Raw genomic sequence first — 20,070 nt, 5'->3', positions numbered from 1 at the left:
CAAGGCACTGATCCAGATCTCCATGGAACATGATCTTTAATTAATATCCTAATGATTTCTGGCATAAAAGAAAAATCTATAATTCTGACCCATACAGTGAATTGTTGGATATTGCTACAAATATACCCGTGCTACTTATGACTGGTTTTGTGATCCAGGGTCACACATATTTTCTGATGACAATTGGACGTCTGAATTTATTTTAAAGTGAATAATCAGGGTAGCACTACATTTTATTCTTCACTAGAATGAAAACGAGGCACTGAAGCATAGAAGTAGCCTAGTACAGGTGCGTTCAATGGACTCTACTGTTGTTTAACAACAAAACATCTGTATGGAAGGAAACACTGTAAAACTATTTAAAAGTTGTGTGTTTGGAAAATTATGTGATCTAAACCCTTCATACAGTGTGTGCCATTGAAAAGACTGTAAGCCTATCCCTCACAGCCTCATTTCATCTGTGTTAAATTCAATATGGCGTCTAACCTGACTAGGGTTTATTGGATACACCCATCCATCTATTCTCCAAACCACTTGTCTTCTTTAGACTAATGGTGCATTCGATACAGACAAAAAGAAAACTGTTAACAATAGAACAGTAGAAACATTAGCTTAATATTTATGGAAAAAATAACAGCAAATACAATTTTAAGTCAAAATTAATAAAACAAATATTACACAAATATTTTAAAATTATCCTCTGATGGATGCATCTGTTTATTTTTAGAACAAACATTACAATGGAAACCTAATACAATGGTCTCAGTGACTTATAGTAAGGTGTACAAAACATTAAAAAATAGCCCAGACCAATTTTTACCAGTGAATATTAGAGGAACTCTCTGAACACTGCAGAATAATGTGGAAAATGCAATTTGGGTGGTCAGGCATTAGCGGTCTCATGACACCTGCTGTACCATGATCAGCCCATTCAACCAAACAGAATCTTCACTGACCATTTGCAACTTTTCACCATCCATTCATCCATCCAACTAGTAACCTTGACCCCCGTGACTCCTCATTGGGCCTGTGGGAGAAAAATGTTGACCCGTGAATTTTCACGACAGGCCTGCATCCTTTCTCTTTTTCAGTCAATCTCTCCTTCTCACTGGGTGGTAAGAGATGATTAGAGTGTGGGTTGGATGTTGGATTGTGCTGCTTCAGCGCTGAACACCCCTCCTGCCTCTGCTCTGTAATAACACAAAGTCTGTACAGGCTGTACAGCTCGGTGGCTCCAGCTTTGGGAAAATAAAGGCCTACAGGCCTGCCTGCAGACCCCAGTGTTGAGACTGGCCCACTGAAAACAAGCAGAGGGGGTAAGGAAATACCCCCAGCACACACAACCCCACTAACAGCACCCTCTGCTACTAAGATTAGTTTTCTTATGACTCTGCATATTTCTCCCTCGCTCTCCTGCTCTAGATTTCTTATTGTCTGTCTGTCTGTATACCTCAGGAATTCCTTCCGTTTAAAGAAGCGGCACGTGAGGGCTCTCCTCTGGTCTCCAGGAGCATTTTGGGAATGGAATGCACAGCGCCTGCCTAGTGTTTCTGCACGGAGCGACAGAGACCGAAAATCAAACTGCACCCGACTGTACAATCTGATAAGATAGCGATAGATGGTGCCATCCATGACTGGGTTATTGACTTTGATCATATTGACGATTCCTTATCAGTGCAAGCCAGTAAACGTGTAACTTCTCAAAATCATTGGATCGCATTTAGAAGGGCCTGTTTGCTGGTGTGTGCGAGTCTGAGTGTTTATTTCTGTGAATATTATTGCAGCTGGCTGAATGTTTATTGAAAACGCTGTGCTCTAAAGGACGGACGCCAAACTGCGGGCCTACATTTTAAGCGTCTCTTAGTCTTAATATCCTCTATAATCTATCTGAATCTCACACTTTTTTTCATTTGAGTGTCAGCACGTCTCCAACATTCTGTCTCTCATTCACATTCCTCTGGCTGATCTCGGAGTTGGATGGTAAATCATTAATTGTCCTTCCTGCTCTGCTGTGTGTCACATATGACAACTGTTACTGTGACACTCATTTAATACTGGGTTTTCATCAGCGGTTTCTGGAGTGGGATGGAGGGAATGAGAGAAGGGGGTGGAGGAGTTGATTTATTTGTTTCGTTCCTCCGAGGGAGTTTTATAGAAAACAACACATCCCTGATGGCATTGCCACTTTATATTATGAATCACACACGAATATGCATTAATGCACTAAACACATACATTGCATGATTTATTGTTGGCATTGAGGTTTTCTGTCACATTACACCATATTGTCTCAAATGGTTTTGTCTTGCAAGCATATGTGTAGTGCATCTCCTACTAAGGGCTTGGTTTGTTCTAAAAGAAAGCCATTTTAAACTTTTTAAAGGTTTTCTATGCCTGTTTCTGTTATGCACATGTTCCCCTTTGTGTAACAGCTGGGAAGCAAATTTTCTGAAAGTATCCGAATTTCACTTATTTTAGGAGACCATGTGTTTCTAATAAGATTTGATTTGGCTTCACTCGTCATGTTGTGACACAAAGAAATCATAAAAAAAGATTTACAATGCCTTGGGTTCAGAATTCAAACAGCATATTACTCATTTCCTCATTTACACATCAAAAATTTGCCTCAGACACCTGCACAGCACTCTCTCATCTACCACCCAAACAAATGTCTCTGCAGATTATCAGATGTTCTTGTTTAGGAAAAGTATTTGTGTCAATGTCACAAAATGTAAAATGTTATTTAAAGAGTTATTAAACCCTACAACTGAAAGATGAGAAAAGATAAGAAATCATATTTTGCATAAAGAAAATGTAATGTGCTATTTTAAGTCATTTTCAGGACAATTTGCAGCACATTTACATTCTTTTTCTTTCTTTCTTTCTTTCTTTCTTTCTTTCTTTCTTATATAATAATCAATAATCTTATTCATATTTCAGTAATGTGAATGGGGGTTAAAATATGTCCTTAAGGTAGAAAAAGTCCTTAAAGTAGACAATCTTTAATATATATTTAATATATATTTTTAGAAAATATATTTTATTAAAATACTTTAAGGAACTTTAAGTGTGCTGTTTTATTTATTTAATATGCTTTACTTAAATTAAAATGCTTTAACCATACACTTAAACCAGTTTACTGATTTATCTTAAACAGTAAAAAAAGAGATGTACACAGTACAGTAAAAAAAAAAAAAAAAAACATTTACAATGATTTTAAATGTAAAATTAAACATCTCGTGGCTTTAAAATGTAAACAAAAAACACACACCAGCTAGATCTGCAGTTGTTCAAGCCAGAACGAATGGGCCAAGAATAAACAACTCATAAACAGCACCTAAGAAACTGGTAATTTAAGTTATAAAGGCATATAAAATATAAATACTGCATAGAAACATACAATACTTATATTGTACATTCAGTAGTTGTTTTGCATTGCACATGGCCAAATCTACGACCATGCCTCTTGAACACTCTGAGCCAAGAAAGCGTTCAATGTGAGGCCTCTGTGCCCATTTGCAGGCTAAAAATGTAAACAACATTATCAGATAAATGGCCTCATTGAATCTAAACTCACGAAGACATTATTTTTCAGATCTGGCTCAAACAAACTCATTGCCTGTGAAGAACAACATCATCTTTCCATGGACCATTTCCCAAAGCCTCTCCAGATTTCGATAGCAAACTGTAATTCAACCAGGAAGGAAACCAAATGCGCACTGCGCTCACAGGCCAGAACTGAATATGTCCTGAATGTTTCTGTGCTCTGTTCTTCTGTTGTGCCTCTCTCTTCAGGAACGAATAATTACAGTCACAGCATGTGACTTAACAGCGCAGAGATCAAATTCCACCGTGTGTATAATCACTTGCTGTTCGGCTATTGCAGCAGCAGCAAAAAATAAATAAAAAAGGTAATGAGTGAAGGTAAATGGTGGGGGGGGGTAGCAGAAAATATTTGCTTTTGCTAGGCTACAGAGCGAGATCAGAATGGAAATGGAGAGAGCTCAGACCGATTTAGAGAAAGCAGGCGTGACGCACAGGTGGTTTGTCACTGTGAGAAATATCAGAAGCGAAACAGGCTGAACATAATCATTTTGTGTTTTTTTTGCAATAAGCTCTCTGAGCTTCACTCTATTTTTGGAAAAAGCTTCTCCGTGAGAGCAATTCTGAAGATGGAAATAGTGAGCACACAGTAGAGCGTATAAAGCTGAAGGAATGTGTGAGATCCGAGCATGACTTCGCACTGCATGGTTTGAGTATGAGCCAAAACAGATGGAGCAGACCCAATAAAGGTTTAGCCCAACACTGTCCCCATTCACCACATGCTCTCTCTCTTACACACACACACACCTTGCAAGTTCACTATGGCTCAAACTGCCTCGTTGCATACTGCCTGCATAGGCAGTTGCCTTCTAAAGCAGCATCGAGACAGTCATGGAACCTCATAAGTGACCGATTTGGAACTCTACCAAGGCAGCATAACACAAATAGCACTTGAAGAAGAGATTCCATCTAGCATGAAACTAAACTAAAAGCATACAACTCTTATAAGCATAACATTGCATAGCACACACAAATATTGGCTATTACTAAAATTATTTGTTCTTTCCTTCCAAAGATGGAACCATTTTTTTTAAATAATCAACTTTTCTCTTACCTTGTCCACCATCTTGGTCATGGAACGCATGGGAGCAGTGCATCTACAAGGTACACACTACTCTATTAAAGTCTATGTAAAGACCGTTTAGAGAATTGTTTCTAAAACACATTATAAATGTTAGAAATGTATTGCTGAAAACACGTTACAAAGACTGTGAACTTCTAAAACAGTTAAATATTTTTAACGGGCGGGCCTGAAATCATGTCTCAATGATGCAATGGAGCCACTGAGCATGGACCCTCCCCTAAACACTATAGTAACTAGTCTAGAGCGCTTAGCATCGGTGGTTTGCACACTCAGTCACGAGTTACTGTCATTGCCGTTAGTTTCTACTGCTTACTGTTTGCTAGCTATCTATACCATATGGCTGTGTAAATCCAATTCAGCTGCTAGGGGGAGCATCCATTCAGGTTGTAGCAGTATTTGAAAGTTGAGAGAGGTGGCAGCTTTCCCATCAGTGGGCGTGGTTTCAACAACAGACACGCCCCTAGCCTTTGAGAGCATAGAATAGTAAAGACTATAGATGGTTTCATCGGGCCCACAAACTTCCGGTCTGTGTTTGTTTATCGGTCTGGCTAGTGGCGTCGACTACAAATGCAGTTAAAGTTAAGGTGATGAGTAGATTGAAGCTGAGCTCAGGTTGTTGTGCTGTATTTTCCTCACCTCATCCATCTTGGATTAATTAAAAGTCGGTGTGAAATCAAAATTCACCCCGGCTATTTTGTAAGTGCTATTTTGATGTTGTTTTATTTTGAAAGATTCATTCATGTACGTGAATTTTATTTATTTATTTTTTGACCTTATAATGTTTAATCAAAATGTCATAATTCAATTTTCTGGTAAAAAAAAAACATCCACAACTGACTGGAAGCTTGCATTGATATTTAAGTTTAACTTACTCCTTAAGTCCAATCAATAAACAGAACCAAGACTTCATTTCCCATTGTAATCTGAGGTACTGTACATCGCAATATGAAAGAAAAGCCATGGAATCATCAGAAACTCTGTGACTCTAATAAATACTGATTAAAAAAAATGATGTTAGCATGTTGCTAAGTTAACAGCACACTACTCAAGCACATTGTGTAAAATAATACATTTTAATTGCACTGAACTATTTCCTCTATTCTTTTTGCTGAGCAACAACTAGCAATTGTCTTGCCTTGTGGAGTCTTTTTTTGTTTATAACCAAATAAGGGTTTAATCCAACGTTGTCCACATTCACCACATGCTCAAACACACCTTTCGAGTCGTACATTCTCTGCTCCAAAACTTAGATAACTGCCACATAATAGCAACAAAGGCATTCCCCATTTAAGATTTGAAACACGCTACATAGTCAGTGACACAGACTCTACTTACAATTGATTTCAAAAGAGTTTGACCTTAGTATGCTGCTAAGCTAACAGGATGGCACTGTTGCAAGCATAAAACACGCACACACAAATTTTAGGCATGAAGCATTTTTAATACTCATCATTTCTTATATCTTGTCAGCCATCTTAGATTTATGTTTACTGAAACTATCTCAGTACATTCTGGGATTGCCTTTTGCACAAGAGTTGTATGTGATGCTTTCTCCTAAAATACTTATTCTCAGAACATCTATTGGTTACTGAGGTGGCTGGTGTGGAGGGTATCTGTGTGTGTGTGTGTGTGTGTGTGTGTGTGTGTGTGTGTGTGTGTGTGCATTTAAATATTGTTTGGCAGTGATGTTATGCTGGAACAGTGTAAATAAAACTCCCACGCCAGTCACTTTTATCCCCTGCCAGGCTCATTTGGAGGAAACAAAGTCTTGAGCTCCCTAACTCACTCTCTGTGATGACAGAACCGACAGTCTCTATCTCTTACAGGCTGACAGTCTGCCAATCATGACAGGAATGTGAAGGGAGGAAGAGAAGGGAAGGGTTTGGGGTCGCACATTAGCTATGGGACACTGGAGTCTGCAAATGCACTTGAGAATAAGCATGCCAACACAGTCTCCAGGGTGTCCTTAAGTCCAAGTAGCTGGGGTGGTGAGCAAAAAAGCCACCTCAGCAAGATCTGCAAATTCTTCTCTTGTACTTCACTTGTAGAGAACTACTTAGGAGTGAACAGTGTGGTGAAAAGTCACTAATAAACTGAAATGGAATTTTAGTACAAAAACAAAATTACACTAAATGTGCTGAAGTATTCCTTTGCCTTAATTTAAATAAGTCACTGACTGTAGCCCAAATCACATACTTCCTATATAGAAGACAAAAACAGTATGTGAACAGAGTATATGTCTAAATCAGTGTTGAAGACTCTGGGGAATAAATAGTTACATGTAACAGACTTGCGTAATTTAATTACATAATAAATGTAACTGTAATCTGTTACAGTTACTTAGACAAAATATTTAATTAAGTTACATTTACTTATGAAAATGTTAACAATTACAAAGGGGGGTACAGCTGAATTTTTTCACACACAGATTCGATTGATTTTTTTCAAAATTGCATTGACATACAATATGAGACACCAGTGTTTCAGCACACAGTTTAGGACATAGAGTAGGACACATGCTTATTCGATTACTGTTTTATTTCCTATTTGGGATTATTAGATTTTTTTAGAAGGCATTGTTAGATATTAGTGTTTTCTGTCATAGCTATGCAAAGATTTGATTTCAAAAATAGTATCATAGCTATTAAACTACATCTTGTAATGGTTTTAGTAAAAATTGTGCCAGATGTCCCATTAAAGTATATGCTAGATTGTAGAAATCTTCTTGCATATTTTTGTTACTATTCAAAATAGGTTTTAATAGTATAAAATACATTGCATGCATACAATAAAATAAATACTAGTTAATTTTAGCTTGTTACCTCTTTTTCTGTCAACGTTTCTGTCAGACAGATGGGAATTATGCTGTGTAAACTGGTTCAGCACAGGGTTTGTGGATGATTTGACAGATACTGTTCCAGATTTTGCACAGTTAACTGACTTTTAAATTCTAAATTCATTAGTGTGAAATGAAATGCCAATTCACAAAAGTAAAACCTAAAGTAAAAATCGAATGTAAGATTAAAAACAATATAAGAACAGTGGTATTTCATTCGTAGTACACTCCTTTCTAAATCTATGTAATGGTAACACTTTGGGGATGACGAGCTGGCTTGACAATAAGAAATGACAGTAATATCAGTCAAATATGTATGGGATTATTTGAGATGGTCAGGTTTTCTACCTCATGTTTTCTACTACTGGAACTAAGTATAAGTAATCTGGCATCTCAATTTCTTAAAGTTTTAATGTTTTTCTTTTCTGTAGCAGCTCTATAAATGGGAACCAGTTCGTTTTGCTCTTTAACTCGCCAGCTTTTGTTTGCTTTTATTTTATTTTTCCTTCTTGCCACTCCATAAAACATATTTTTCCAAGTCGCAATCCCAGCCTGGTATTTTTGTTGCTGTTTTCTTGGACGGAGAATGATTGTGTTATCCTTTGGAGGGCATTCACCCTTTCCCAGGGTTTCCCATTTATGGTTAAAGTCACACCATGAATGCGTATCCCCCCTCTCTACTGTAAAACCAAAAATCGGAGTTTATGCGGTGTGAATTTGGCCATTTGTGTGCTCTAGTGTCATTAGTGGTTCTTGTTATGGGGTTTTCAAAACCCCTAGCCTTAAGAACTAAACTTTGCCTTTTAACTTGCCCCTAAATTCTTGTGCTACAGACATGAATGATATGTCAAATTGTTCAATTTGCTTGGAAAAGGTGAGCTATTATTATTATTATTATATTATTATAAGTGTATATAAGTATATGTAAGTGCCAAAATACTTACACATTTAGAGACCAAAAGTCCTCATTTGACTTCATAAAAATCTAGGATGTTACTGTATTCAGTGCCATTCATTGTAATACAACTTTATAAGGCCTGTTAAAGTTTCGGACAGCTGCATAACTCAAACTATTGCCTACTTGTTCTCAGACAGCAGCTGCTTTTTAGGAACAAACTGGAACAATGCCTGTCAATAAATCTATGGCAGGGGTTCATCCATGAGGGATGCTGTGGTTAGTGTGTAAAGGGTTTCTTGGGAAACATCTGGAGCTGAATTCCATGAAACACTCAAAAGCGGTTTTGGCCATTTCGGAGTCAGCGGGAAGCACATCCCTTAACCTTTTATATTAGAGAGCAAAAGAGAGGGAGGAGGGAGAGATACAGATGTGGATAAGATTAAAGAGTGCGGGATGGAAAAAAAACAAAGGCAAAGAAGGGAGGAGGATGTGATCTGGTAGGGGCTTCTTGTGGTAATGGTGGGCCTAAAACAAACTCAATGGAAGAATTCAAATGCTTTTTATGAAGTGTGAAATCAAGCTAACATGCAATTTCATAATGCAACATCAGTACATGCTGCATTCTTAACCACAAGGGGCGCGCTATTGTGGGTATTTTTTGTGCATCATAACATTTCTTTGTTCTAAATGTCCAGCTCATAGGATGTTTAGCCTGTGCCTTGCTAAGAGACTCAGCTTGGTCAAACATGCTCAGCAAGACCCCTGGACTGAAGATCTTTCAACACATGACCAGATGGTGCAAAACAGTCACGCTCTGCCCAAAAACAAAAACACCCCCAATGGAATACACACACTTATATGAGCAAACACACAAATTCACACATGCCAATGTTAGGAATCCTGAAAAAAACGTGTGTGGAAAAAAGTGTTTCCACACAAGTATTAAGCAGCACAAATGTATTTAACAATTTGAATAATTATTATGTTTCTTGAGAAGCAAATCGGCATATTAGAATGATTTCTGAAAGATCATGTGACAGTGAAGACTGGAGTAATGATACTGAAAATTCAGCTTTGCATCACAGGAATAAATTACATTTCAAATACATTTCAATATAATATGCAATTATATAAATTACATTTTATTACATTTTAAATATATTAAAGTAGAAAACAGTTGTTTTGAATTGTAATAATATTTTTGATCAAATAAATGCAGCCTTGGTGAACATTCAAAGAGAGACTTTCAAAACTAAAACATCCTACCGATCCCAAACTTTTGAATGGAAGTGTCCATTATAAGTGACATCTGCTCTAGATGCACATTTGGTTTACAGCAAATGTTTCTGAAATATATCTTATTATATTTTGCTCCTGAACTACTTAATGAAAACATTTATTAGACTGAAAAGACTTCACTGGCCACTACAGATAATTTTGGTTATTGTCAAAACCCCCTTCAGCATTAAACAATGTCCTGGTCACTCTGTTGTTTTTATTTATGTATTTTGTTGTGTTAATGAACAACTAACTGTACATTCATATTCCCATTACACACCAGTAATAAAGCCAATAATAACCCAACAGTGATGTAATAATCACCACACATCCATGGAAATTAATAGTCAAAGGATGGAAGTGGATTCTGAGTAGTTGGCAGAACTTAAAAGTATAGCGTATATCTAATGTTTTTCTGAGCTGAAGACCAAAACAAACTAAGCATAAGAATCAAGTGCCCATTTTATAAAACCTTTCTGCACAGACACCCACATAAATCATGCTCAGCCACATCTGAAATATTTAGCTAATGTTTAAACAAAGTAGAAACTGAACAAACTTAGGCCTGATGTATGTGAAAATGTGTTCAGTATCTATGTTGCCTGCATATGTGTGGAAAATGCATAGGCTGTTGTCTAGATTAGTGTGTGCAGACGTTTTCTGGAATTGATTCAGTCAAACCTGCTTCATTTCATGCCGTATGTATCTCCCAATACATGCATCAGATTCTGGCTGTGAGGATGTTATGGGGGGTGGTTCCTGGAAAAGCAGGTTCAAATCTCATGGTATGCTCAGTACAATATGATATCCAGGACATACCATTCTTCCATGAACTATAACAATGTTCCTCATGAAAGGACGCCTTATTAAAGGATGTTCTATGCTCTCAGTGGAAAATACAGGAACCAGAAGCACAGCTTAAGTGCTGATCAGCTTGATATTATTCACTGGAAAAAAACAGCACATTTTATTGTGTTTGAAAATTTGAAGTGCATTTATTTTACTTTTGTATGTATTGTATATGTATGTAGTTAGTTTAGTACATAGTTTGTTAGTTTTAATAGTAAGTATAAAGTTCCAAAGATTATTTTCAGTTACTTTAGAAAACTTTAAAAACATGGATTTATTTAGTTTAGTTTAATTTAGTTAGTTTATAGTTGGTTAGCTCATTAGTCAGTATAAAATTCCACAGATTATCAGAAAATTGTTTAAAAAGTTTAAACTGCATTTTATTGTTTGTTTGTTTAGTTAGTTGGTTGGTTTATAGTTTGTAAATAGACAGTTCCTCAGATTATAGAACATTTTAAGTGCATTTATGTATGTATGTATGTATGTATTTATTTAGTTAGTTAGGTAGATTGGTAGTTCATAGTTAGTTCGTTAGGTAGATAGTTAGTTCATAGTTTGTTAGTATGAAGCTTTATATATTATCCTCAGCTACTTTGAAAGTTGTACATTGAAAGTGCATTTTTTTTATTTGTTTAGTTAGTTATTTTATAGTTTGTTAGTCATTTGAAAGTTCCACAGATTATCAGAAAATTGACAGAAAATTGAAAGTGCATTTATTTATTTATTTAGCCCTAATTATTTAGTCAGTTCATATTTTTTTTGTTTATTAGTCAGTAAAGTTCCACATATAAATCCATTCTGTAGATTCTCTAAATCTCACCATAAAAAAAAAAAAAAAAGATTATTAATATGCTGCAAAGAGCAACAAAAATATTGTAATTCTAAATGCATATAGTGTGCATTTATGGCATATAGCCTTGTAAAACCCATTAGTAACAGCAATGACCTCACCACCATTCACCTCATAGGCACCCTATTCATCTCCTTGACACGTCCTAAATTTTGGAACTGAAGTTAAGCTTCACATAAATCTCAGGGAAATGCTGACTCGTCACTGTGCTGCGTGCGTGTATGACAAATTTGGCTCTGACATTTAGATTTTATCAGTATTGGATCAGTACTTGCTAAATTCTTTATAATTCTGTGTAACCATCAACTGTTATTTCTGAAAATCAAACACAATTTGGCCGCATTAAAAGCAGCTAAATGCAAACATACAAGTGAATGGCTGTGGAAAGCTGGATCTAATGATAGAGAGTTAAGAAGGATGTCTCATCTGGGGGCAATAAAAACTTGATTACTTTTTATTGGATTTACGTTTTTTATTTTTTATTAAAAGCCCATTCCACTAGAAATACTTCTTACACATGATTTATTAGATCGTCAGAATTAAGTAGGAAGAATATCTACAGTGTGATTCATTAGAATGTAGTAATATGTAGCTATATAGAGAAACACAACGACCCATCTTCCTAAATCCAGAATATCATCACCAAATGCCCTTAGACAAAGATTTCTATCTTGTTTGTAGATGGAAATTCAGTCAACTTTGCGGGGCCAACCAGTGTGTTTGACCTAATGAAGTTACCCGAGGTGCGAGGGCACGCAGTCGCGCAGCAGGTGGTCAGGGTCGTACAGTTCAGTGCTCTGCATCATGTACCCTCGCTGACCTTATTTTTCGTTCTGTTTTTCATCATGCAAATATTTCACTCAACTCTTGGTTAAACCTGAATTTATTAACTCTAAGCAAATACTAAACATGATTAATGGACATGCACACAAGCAATCATGCACACACATGCTTGTCCAAATTTTGCAAATCTTAGAATTAAAGTGATCGTTCACCCAAAAACTGACATCATTGTTTGCAGTCATATAATTCCAAACCTGACTTTTTTTTTTCAGTGAAAACTCAAAAGAAGTTGTTTTAAAAAAATGTTCATGATGGTCTTTTTAATACACGGCCATTGAAATGTTTGGAAAGGGCCTCTAAGAAAAGGCACCTAATATGCAATCACACTTTTACATGTTGTTTGAACATAAATTTGTGTTGGCAGTGTTTAGACTGAATAAATAATTAGCATGCACAAATAAATATCTAATACTGACTGATATATATCCAATATCAACCAATGCTCATGAATAAATAAAATGTGCTGTGCTAATCAGAACATTCCATTTTTTTTTCGATTCTCCGGGATTCTCCAGGATTTTTAAACATTCTATCCCACCATTATCAAGTTTAAATATTTTCCCGTATTTCTGTATATTCAATCTTTCTATCAAAAAAAAAAGTAGGCCCACTGGGCATATTTGATTATCATACTCGAAGCTGGAGGGCTTGCTCATGCAGAAAATCCAAAACTGACTCATAATTTATGACGTGTCAGGAAATCCCTAATATTGGACAAAGGCATCCAGCTATCGCTGTAGCTAAACTTAATAAAAAATGTGAAGACAATACATGCATGATTGCAACAATATATGGTATATGTGTGTTTTTCAAGTCAGGTAATAAATAAAGTATCTGGATGATGCAGTGCAAACCATCTATAGAAACTTTAAAATATATGTTCTGTCTTATTCTGTGATAAAAATGTTAAATTTAAATGTGTAGTATATAAACAAATAAGACAATTGCCATTAGGAATATAGGAAAAAAGAATACATAATAAAAATCAAAAATATTAAGCAGCAGCTGTTTTGACATGGATAATAATAAATGTTTCTTGAGCAGCAAATTAGCATATTGGAATGATTTCTGAAGGATTATGTGACACTGAAGACTGGAGTTATGATGCTGAAAATTCAGCTTTGCCATCACAAAAATATATATTACATTTCAAAATCTACTGCAATAGAAAACAGTTGTTTAAAATTGTAAAATATTATTTTAAGATATTTATGTTTTTACTGTGTTTTTTGATTAAATAAATGCAGTCTGGGAGAACATGTTTCTTTCAAAAACATAAAAAAACCTTAATAATCCAAACTTTTGAACGGTAGTGTGCATTGAAATTTTTGTCCTCCAAAAAGGACAAAAGAAAACAAAAATGCACACAATAAAATTAACACAAAATGTGTGCACTATTTCAAGTCTTCTGAAGCTTTCTGTGAGGAAAAGACTGAAATCCAAGTCATTATAGTTTTGCCTTTCGTTTTTTAGTGTGTGACCGCTTTTTGTGCTCCACAAAAGAAAGACATGAGGGTGAATAAATAATAGCAGAACTTTTTTGGTTGAACTTTTCTTTTAAGACTACTCACTCAGAGCTGATAATATTCACAGCATGGCCAAAAGCCTTTTTTTAAGCAAAAATAAAAAGAGAAAAGCAAAGGTGAGAAATTCCATGCAGAACCACTTCATTACGGCTAAATGAAGAGTTTCACAGGACTACACAGCTATAGCTCAGCAAACACCGCTCAAGATTAACATCCTTGCAAAAAGTCAGTATCTAAGAAGTGCATATGTAAGCCATTGAGTTAATAGCATGTATGTGCGTCCATGTGTCTATTAAAAAATGGCAGGGTGGTGTATCTGAGGGCAAGTATCTGCGTATGAGTGGAAGAGACCGAGCCTGTGGTGTGTGTAGAGTTAAGCGAGCGTGGGTGTGCACGTCTGGGTCTGGTTTGGGCTTTTCTGAAGCGATTTGTAATGATATGCTGCTCTGTCCTGTACAACGTGTATTTGTGCCCCAGTGAGACATACAGAACATACTCTCATTAAGTTAAAAGGACGGCGTCCAACCACAACGACTTTAGGGCAAACGCACACACATATGCCAGTGCACCGGCCAGCACAAATTTCAAATGGGATTGCCGGTACAGACATACAAACACACATATTGCCAGTGCCATAAAAAGCAGAGAATTTTGGACAAATAACATTTCCACCATCATATTAGGGTTACTTGAAAGAGACCTGCAAAGAGCTACGCAGCTGAAAGAAAAGCAACATGGTGAGTTTCAGAAAGCCACTTTTTGATGGGATGACTAAAATGAATGAATGAGAGATTCAAATCAGTTTAATAATGTTCTAGTAATTTTTTTAAGGATTTTTTTAGATTCAATTAATACAACTCATAAAAAAAATTTACATTTAAATAAAAATTATTTAGTTAGCTGCCCAGATGCTGCCGGCATGGATTTTTCTAGGTATTATTCATGCTAATATTGATTATATTGATATGTGTTTGTGATGTGTATGTGCTTGTAATTGCGTGAGCGATTTTCACACGTCATATGGTGTGACATAGGTCCTGCGGTCCCACGGGTATCAGGAGATCGAATCGACCATCAGAGGGACCTGAATAAAACGGATGCAATCTGTCAGTCAGCCCCCCACTGTGGCGAAAGTAATCGTAACCCTCCTCCCCCATAGCCGTGATGCTACAGGGTTAAATAATTGTGTTTCTCACATACAAACACACACACACACACACACACACATTCACATGGACCGCCTTTCACTCTGTTATATGCAGTTTTTCCATTCCTTTTTCAGAATGACACATTAAGACTTTGTAAGACCTTTGAATAATTTTACATTACTTTTATTATGATTTCTAAAATTAAATAAGAATAGTAAATAAATGGGAACCTTTTATAGACCCTTTGTACCTATATATAAACACAATTAATATAAAGTAATTTGGGTGAAACATTATTTATTGATAGATTTTCACATTGATAGACCTTCAAAATAGTAAATGTGATCATTTTTAAAGTAATATAATTATTTTTGTAAAGTATATTTAATAATCTCAGTATAACATGCTGAGACAGCTGTAAGATAACTCATTTGTAGGCTGATTGCTCCAACCCAATGGTTGTAAATTTGGAGGCGGGACTATCTGTTTGTGACCAATTGTGAGTGTTTTGGGACACTTGGTTGTTTTTAACACTTCACTGTCCAACGAAAGCAAATTAAATCTTAAACACTTTATCAAAAGTCAAAATTTGAATTTTGCTGATTTTAATCCATGCATTAGCACTGATCTCTATGTCAGTTTTACTACTAACATTAGACAAGATAAATACTGACAGATACAGTGTACACATTTAAAAGACTATCTTCTGGAAAATGAGCCAAAAATCTTGATCAGTCTTCTTATAACATTGATATTGACAATAATTCTGGAAAATCAAACAACAGAATAACTCCAATTAGCAATAACATGTAAAAAATGAAAAGGTGTTAAGGTGCGTTGCATGCTGAGTCAGAATTACCGTAAGTGGTATGTGATTCGGTAAAAAAAAAAACCATCATGTTCTAGAACTCTCATAATTACAACTTGTAAACTCATTTTTGTAGAGGTCTGACTTGTACCACCTGACCGCTGCAATGTCATGTGGAAACACTTAAAATGGCATCGGTTTTCAGCAAAGTAAGAAGATGTAGTTAAGCAATTTTTTTTTCATAAATTTTTGTGCCATAATTCATATAATTGATTTTTAATTGTCCTTTCACATTTATGTGGTCCTCAGAAATGGAAATCGTCATAGGTTGGCTAAAACTTTATTGTGTTGAAAGGAAAAAAGAAATTGATTATGTTGGTCAGAAGAGTTTGTATTAAGAAACACGCAATCAATACCCCCCCCCCCCATTTTTATAAAATAATATACCTTGCGCCAGTTGAAGCCCAATAGCGATACTGTCATGTTATCTTGCTTTCGGATGCATGATGTTTGGGAATGCAGTTATTAGAGACAGTTATGGGAGGTGATTACCAAATAGTTAGTCTCAGTTTCATTTTATCTAATTCACATGATCTGTTGCAGCGTACAAAGTCACAACTACTTTTTTGGATCTACATTGATGTGTCCATCTAAGCTTTATGTGATTCTCATTGGAATTAAAGCAATCACTCCAACTCAACTGAGTACTACCTTTTTTATACACGTTTTTAGAATTTATGCACATCTTAGCCTTTGCAGTCCATCCAAATTTTTATGTGATATCCCAAACAACACTGATTTCACTATGCTGTTCACCAAACAGCCAATGAGAATGCACCTTTTCAGAGTACTGCCCTTCCAAGTGAATAGGTCATAGTGATGCTAAACAAGGAATTTGCCCAAAGTGTTTATGCTAGGGTATTACTTGTGTAACAGCTAGCAAGTGTCACAGGAAAAAGTGTGTCGGGGTGAGTGTGTGCGCTATTTTTTTGAATGTGTCATGCCCTCTCATGAGCGGGCAAGCGAGTGGCCCTCAGGCTCGATCTGTCCAGAACGCTGATGCAATTTCCCTCTGCTGGTTGCAAACCCATCCGGCTCTTTTCATGAGAGCTAATGCACATGTAAAGAAACTTGCCCACACCAAAACACATGCATACATAACTTATACGTTTTCACAACCGATTTTATGGAAGGCAATTCGGTCCCTGTAAACTATTTTCGAGGCTGGCGTTAAAGTCACGTCACTGAAGCACCAATAAAAACGCACGCACAGACGTCAGACCAGAGATTAAACGCTCAATATGAGGATTTTCATCACCTACTTCATAAGAGGATTTGCTTATGTACAAACACACATATCTTTAGCACCTGAGGAAACATAATCTAGTGCTGTGTGAGAGTTCTTTATGGTTGTGCGAGGTCATGAAAGTTTGTTGTGTTTGTACATCATTTACCGAACTGGGTAATAAAAGCTTTATTACTCATCCTTGACCTTTGAACTTTGGTTTCGGTATATAAAATGATTAATTCTATATAATACTAAAAAAGCTCATATTTTGACCTACAGTAATACAGCTTTTCAGGAACACAAGTAATGCATCTGACTGCAACTTTTTGTATTTAAATAATGCCAGCATGTTGTAATCATTATGATCGCAATCAGAATCAGTGTTTTTACATGTTTCATGATATGTCGGCTTAACTGAAATACATGATATTTATTGACCACATAACTTGCAGTATTTTGTAATAAGCTGTGTATTAATGACATTTATTGCTTTGACACACTCTATACAAATAAACTCAAACTGAAATTTAATGGAAAATAATCTAACTACAAGTGTGTATAGTTTTTTTTGCATGCAGTGTATTCTGTGCAATAATTTGTAAGTAGTAAGTTGATTTTCAATTCCAAACACGGCCAGCATTTGTTTGTGTGTGTGTGTGTGTGTGTGTGTGTGTGTACCTGAAAGGCAGAGAAGCTGTTTTTTGTGACAATGTCATCATAATACACATACACACACACACACACACACACACACACACACACACACACACACACACACACACACACACACACACACACACAAACACAGAATCAGTCAGGAGGAAGTGAGGCGACGAGCATTTAGAACATTTCAGGAATCTAAATACTGTGCCAGTTATACACACACACACACACACACAGACTCTCTCACACACACAGACTCTCTCTCACACACACACACACACACACACACACACACACACACACACACCACACACACACACACACACACACACACACACCACATCTTTAGAGGCAGGGGTTCTGAGAAATGGCTGCTTCACTGCTTCAGGGTCTTGCTTCCCTCATAAACACAATGAATTCTGGGAAACTGTGACACCCAGAGCAGAAGCAGAGTTTGTGTTAGTGTGTTGGGGATTTGATCAGATACACGTTGCTTCTATTTTTGCACCTTTTTTTCCTTTGTTAAAAGGATTATGATTAATTGTATTGAATGTGTACTTGTAGTGTACTTCAAATCTTATAAAAACATTTAAAAAGTACTTGCAGATAATTTAATAACCAAAAAAAGTGCTTTAAACACACAAACGTTAACTTTGTAATAATGAAAAATTTTAAAGTTTTATTTTTTAAAAAGTGTATTTTTAATAATTATGTTTTTAACATCTTGTGCATTGAAGAAATACACTTAATTTAATGTGTTTATTTAACATACTAAACACATGTAAGTACTGTATTATTTTAGCCAATTGTTTTTGATATTACATTTAAAGTATATTACTGAATTGCAACTTTGTCATTACAAATGTGTAATTACAAATACATTTAAAAACCATGACCTACAAGTTTCAGTGAAATCCATTAAAGACAACATAACGTAATTATGAAAATTACATATAAATATGTACTTAAATCCTACTTCAGTGGGTCAAAAAAAAAGTCAAATAAAGTAACAGCAGTGTAAATAGTAATGTTAAATAAAAAAAATTATTAACAAATTTAACAAAAGGGAGTCAGTTAAATTCATTAAAAAGTAATTTAAAGATACTAAAGATAAAAAAAATAAATAAAAAAATCACTCTCTTTCTCTTGCATAGTTAATGTGTGAAGATTCTGATCTGTCATTGATGCTCATCTTTGGCCTCCACCCCTGTCCCCCCTGCCCACTTATGTCTTTTCCTCACCCCCTTGGCAAATGATGAGCATCAGCTGATTTGGTGGAAGGGATTTGATGTTCCACGAAGTCTATTTAAAAGGTGCCAATGCATTGCTTTCTCTCTTTCTCCTCCTACTCTCTGTCTTTGGCTTTTTAACTTCAACTATCTCTCTCTTTCTCAGCTATATTATAATATAGTTTTTTTTTTTGTTGTTGTTGACTTGCAAACTAAGACCCGTGTTTTGTCTCATTTTTATCAGTCTTTCATCTCTCCGCCCCACTGCATATGGAAAAACCTCACAAAGTCCAACTCACCAGCTATTTAAGTCTCAATCTGAGCTATAAAAAGCCAGAAAAAGTAAGTACCCTGGAATGTATTCATAGACCAAATTCTCTGTTTAGCTGATTTTAGCCCCCACTCTTGCTTTTAAACATAACTCAAATTCATGCACAAACCATACAGACCATATCATGTTTTCTATATTATTTTTCACTAGATAACTTTCCTTACCATATCCCCATCACTGCCAAACTCAGAAGTTATGATCTGGTATAACTGCAAGACATACAGACCAGCCGTGTCTGTGGATGGTTGTACAACTTTGCAAACACTGATGCATTAAGCAAGACTGATTATCTGAGATGCAAATGCCTTAAATGGCAAAACTTCAAATTTTAATATTAGCTTTTTTGGCCCCTCCTTTTTTAACATTTTTTTTTCTGGGTGTCTTTGAATGTCTATCTGGGTTTCTAAACATTAGAAAGCATAGTTTTACACTGCGGTTCAGTATGGCTTTTATTTTGACAAACCATGTGTGACTGATGATTACAAAAACAGTCCAAATACCAGAGAGCCTTCCCTCTCCTCATTCCTGTAGCTTCAGATGCTAAAAGGGAAGTATGTGTGTGTGTGTGTGTGTGTGAATATCTGATCGCTGTTAAGTAGACGTTTTGTACAGATCACGATGAAAACTATTGATGCCACCAGCACAATTCCTCACATTTTCTTGTTCATAAAAGCCCCTCTAAAGATTTAGATCACTTGTTGGTCTGGAACTATTTCCTCTTTCAGCGCCAACTCCATCCATAGGAGAGGTCCTCGCCGTGAGGTAGAAAAGATAGGCCAGTGTGTAAAAGAGGATATCTGGCATGGCCATAAAAAGATGGACAGGAAGAGAGAGAG

The sequence above is a fragment of the Cyprinus carpio genome, unplaced genomic scaffold (genome assembly GCF_018340385.1).
Source record: "Cyprinus carpio isolate SPL01 unplaced genomic scaffold, ASM1834038v1 S000006795, whole genome shotgun sequence".
NCBI lineage: Eukaryota > Metazoa > Chordata > Actinopteri > Cypriniformes > Cyprinidae > Cyprinus > Cyprinus carpio.
Note: the sequence above shows the minus strand (reverse complement) of the source record.